Source organism: Micromys minutus (assembly GCF_963924665.1).
Source record: "Micromys minutus genome assembly, chromosome: 17".
NCBI classification, from domain to species: domain Eukaryota; kingdom Metazoa; phylum Chordata; class Mammalia; order Rodentia; family Muridae; genus Micromys; species Micromys minutus.
This window is the reverse complement of record NC_137952.1, coordinates 49,351,848-49,356,962: the sequence shown is the minus strand read 5'-3', so window position 1 is coordinate 49,356,962 and position 5,115 is coordinate 49,351,848.

The following is a 5,115-nucleotide window of genomic DNA, read 5'->3' as shown; positions in this document are numbered from 1 at the left end:
TGTAAGAGGGATGTCTGGTCCTCATGAGCTTGTTTGCTCGCCCAGGGTGTATATGGGAAAGGAGAGCGCCAGAGGCCCCCTGCCAGATGCTGGCACTGGGGGGGGGGGGATAATAATGGGTATCAGGACCACCTAGGTTCTATGGGCAAAGCAGAGAGCTCCAGGTCAAGGGTGTGGTGTGTGGGACCAGTGGACCTCAGGTAGAGGGAGGGGAGAGATGGGCAAGGGTGACCGGAAACTGTTTCCTTGCAGGGGAAGACATTCAGGGTCAGCTTGCTGCTGTTCACGAGCCAAATGTATCACTTACGGTTTGCAGTTAATAGGTGAGCCTTGAACATTGATTTGACAAATATTTGCTTAGATCACTGACCTAGGGGACTTCCATGTCAACCTTCCCCAGTGGCAACCTCAGACTGTTCCCCTTGATCCCCGAGGGGTCATGTCTGGAAGAGACCATTTCCCCACAGGTGGCTGTACAGTTCCAGTCCCATCCGTGGGTGTAGGCTGGGGCCAGGGCAACCTGTAGAGACTTTCTGTGGCTCCGTGGTGCAGGTGTTCATGACTGGTCTTGGCTGCCTCCACAAGGTCCAGGCCGCCCGGTCCTGTCCCCACCCCAGCCCTCTGGTCCACCCAAGCCTGGAAAGGAGAGAGAGGCTTTGTTTCTCAGAGAAAACAGACAGACCAGGGAGGCTTCTTCCAACACACACCTTCATATTCACTTTTGCATTTGTATCTGTGTATGTGAGTGCACAGACAGACATATACATACCACCATCATTGCCACCACCACCACTACCACCACCATCACCACCACTACCACCACCACCACCATCACCACCTCCACCACCACCATTACCACCACCACCACCACCACCATCACCACCTCCACCACCACCATTACCACCACCACCACCACCACCATCACCACCTCCACCACCACCATTACCACCACCACCACCACCATCACCACCACCACCACCACCATCACCACCACCACCACCATCACCACCACTACCACCACCACCATCACCACCTCCACCACCACCATTACCACCACCACCACCATCACTATCACCACCACCATCACCACCACCACCACCACCACCATCACCACCACCACCACCACCACCATCACCACCTCCACCACCATCACTACCACCACCACCACCATCACCACCACCACCACCACCATCACCACCTCCACCACCATCACCACCACCACCATCACTACCTCCACCACCACCATCACCACCTCCATCATCACCACCACCACCACCTCCACCACCACCACCATCACCACCACCACCACCACCACCACCATTATCATTACCACCATCACCACTACCACCATCACCATCACCACCACCACCACCATTATCATTACCACCACCACCACCATCATTACCACTATCACCACCACCACCACCATCACCACCACCACCACCTCCACCACCATTATCATTACCACCACCACCATCACTACCACCATCACCACCATCACCACCATCATCACCATCACCACCACCACCACCATCATTACCACCACCACCCCACTATAGTGCCATTTCTCCCAGGCTGTTTGCCACCCTAGATCCAATTTTGACTCTGCCTCTATCTCCTCCTGAATTCTTGCAACTCTGATTCTAGCTTTGCTCCATTTTTCTGGGTTAGAAAGCAGGAAAGATTAAGCAATGGCCCCCATCTCACAGTAAATGGGGAAGCTCAGGTCAAATCCAGATGCAAGCTATTTCCCAAGATGGGAAGAGAAAGAGACCCAGGGAAACACATGTACCCATTCTCTGAGGTTCTGGAGCAAGGGCTGATGGGAAGGGAAGGGTTTGTTAGAATGCAGAGCTGCGTGCAATGTCTGAACTGGCTTCTGTGAATGACCATGCCATGATGTTCCTGGGCTATCTTAGTGCCAAACTGAAGAGAACCTATAAACTCTGGGTGCCTTACGCTTTAAAGCCTAACCAAATTAAATGGAGGTTTTGTGTAGGGTTCTCTGTCACATGAAGCCAGGCTCTCACAAAATGAACCTCTGAGAACCCCCACAGCTTTACCTGTCCTGTTCCTGGGAACAACTTCCCATCTCACTTTTGGCTGTCTTTATTTCCCCAAGCTAGCTCAAAAGGTTGCCTCCTTGTGACGCATGTCCTCATTATTACCCTGTGGGCACCCTGAGTTCTTTTTCCCGAGACGCCCCGTGTTCAGTTCGTCTCAGTTCACTCCGTAAATTGACATTGTCATGTCTGATTGGTGGGTTACGCCCCCCCGCCATGGTATATTGACATGGCTCACTCATTTGAAGGAGGTAACGTTTATTTGGCTTACAGTTAGTGGTATGCTGAGGAAACAGCTGTCTGAGAGAGAAAAATGCATCTGATGCATTGAGCCAGAAAAATCCCAATATTCCTACCATGGTCAGTGCCAAGCCAGAATGATTTATATGTCATTTATATATCATCAAATGATTTATAAAGGTGAAGGCATGCTCTCTTGGGGCAGAGCTAATAAACCAGCTTGCTGTTCCTGCATCTTCTTAAATGTTTGCACTTAGTAGGTGTGCCTAGCCATAAACCCTCGGAGTGAATATTCAATTCTAACCTTTTTTGGAGGAAGGGGGTGGGACGAAGTTCTCTTCCAAAGCCTGTACTTTGTTCCAGAAAGAGTTAGGATGAGAGTCTGGGGAGAGCCTTTTTGAGTAGATCTGCTGGCATTCCCTCTTTTCCCTGTATCTAATACTTCTTGGAAACTTGACTTTGGTAAAGAACTGGGCCCAACCCTTCTTTGCCTGGAGTCAGATAGGGAAGGAGTGACTTCAGGAAGCGCTAAGCCTGGATCTCTAGAGGCCTGGCTTCTTAATGTGCTTCTCTTAGGACTCTGGACTACTGCTATTTCTCCTGTAGGAAGCCTGGACCATGCGTACACCATTCTGCAGAGAGCCAGTCTGTGGGAGGCAGAGATACACCATTTCCATGAGGGACCCCAGACCAGCTAGTTCACAGGAGCCCGGCAACGGGGCAGAGATACCCGAGTAAGTCACCCAGCTAAGCCCGACCTTCATGGCCTATGGCAAGCTGTATGTTCTAAACACTAAACTTTTGCATTTTGTGTTTTCTGCCATTTACAAAGCAGAAGCTAGCTGATAAACCATCCTTACCTTTTTTTTTTTTTTTGAGGCAGGGTCTCTGTATGTAGTCCTGGCTCTCAACATACAGTCAACTAGCCCTGAACACACAGAGACCCTACTGCCTCTGCATTCTGTTGGGATGAGAGGTGCGTATTACCACGCCCAGCCTATCCTTGCATTTATTAGGAGTTTACTTTCTGGCTGGATGACCAACCTCGGAGTGAGAGAAACATGGCAGCTTGTTCTTTTCTGTCTAGTAACTGCAGACAAGGGCTCCAGCTGTCAGCATCCTCCCCACGCACATGTCTTCTGGAAGATTCTCACCACACCCTTAAGAGCCCACAGGAACTCTGCCGTGTTTAAATTGCTGACAAGGCAGGAGTGGAGAAAGCGGCTCTAAGAAGAGACCTTTCTTCTTTACTGAGAGAAACCTTGGGATCTTCCTGAGACAGAAGGGAAGGCGCCCAGAGAGCAGGATCCCACCCAAGAGTCAGGCAGGGTGTGGACACCGGTCAGGCCTGAGCTAAGCCGAACTGGCCTGGCCTTTGACTTTGTCTGTGTCATCATACCCAGGGTTGGAAAGTGCCCCACCCCCACTGACGAAGACTCCGGTGTCCTTTCCAGAAAGTGTACAGACAGGAGCCAGAAACTGTCCAGTTGCCTATTTTTCTTCCCCTGCAAACTGATTTTATTATTTTGGTTGAACAAAAACATCCTAATGTATTGAGAATGGGGAAGAGAAAGACACCGGGACCTTAAAATACACTCGATACACTGCTACTTTCGGCTGTAGCATCTCCTTTTTTGTAGCCTGGGAAAGAATATGTGAAAAAGCCAAACTCCACCCATTCTGCCCTCTAGGTTTGAGCTGTGGAAACTCCCTAGTGGCAAAAGGGTACCCTCTAGATCAGGGGACGCAGCCCTCGAAACAGCCTGTGGCTGCTCCGGGGGGCCCTGTGGTTTCTCTTCAGTCAGCTGGGTGACCTTGAGTAAATGACCCAACCCCTCTGATACTCTGCACACCATGGGGCAAGACAGAGAGTTCTAGTTCCCCTCACCATGGGTGGTTTCCCACAGATTTAAAGACACGAACCAGGAGAGCTACACACACCTGGCATGCTACAGACGGAGGCGTGTGTGAATTTGGTTTTATCACTCTGTACTCATTGTGATGACACTGATGGAGTGATGTCACCACACACTGATGGCTCCACAGTTTATACATGCGTGTATGCATATATAATGTATGTGCCTATAATACACGTATGCACACACACATTATGTATCTATCAATAGATAATGTGCATATGCTCAGAACTTTGGTGATGTTCTCGTTTTTCAGTTTCAGGATTTTTGTTCTGTTATTCATGGGCACCCCATGCGTTTTCTGTTTTTTCCCTATAAGACTTTTCTTGGGGGTTTTATATATAGGAACATCTTTGGTGCTTAGTGTAGTGGGTTATGACAGGATAAACTGGAACAATCCTGCCTAAAGTGCGGTGTTTGGTACCTAAGACAGCACAGCAGCAGCAGCCAGCGGTTCCTTTGCTAGAGCAAGGTTGCAGATTAGAATGCTCAAGAACCCCAGAGCATGCGGGGTGGGGCTGGGGTGGGGCGGCCATCCTGTTCTCCTGGCAGCGGTCATTTTCTAATCTTAAGGTCGTTCTGTGGCTGCTTTCTTCTACTCTCTTTTACTGAGGACAGCCCATCACAGCCTTCTTCCTTGCTCTTCACTCTATTGAGGTCTTGATTTCATACTCAAAGGCCTTGGCTGATTTAGTCTCCTGTCTTAGGTAGGCAGTGGAGACCCGTCCAGTCTCACAGTGGGCTTGATATTTCTCTTCCTAGGCTGGGAATAGGGATACTTTGCCTGTTTACAGCCTCTCTCCCCCGAACTCGTTGGACTACATTTCCCAGAATCCCTGACTCACTGTTTTTCTGGTGGATGCAGCCAATGGGAGACAGAAGCAGAAGAGTGGCTC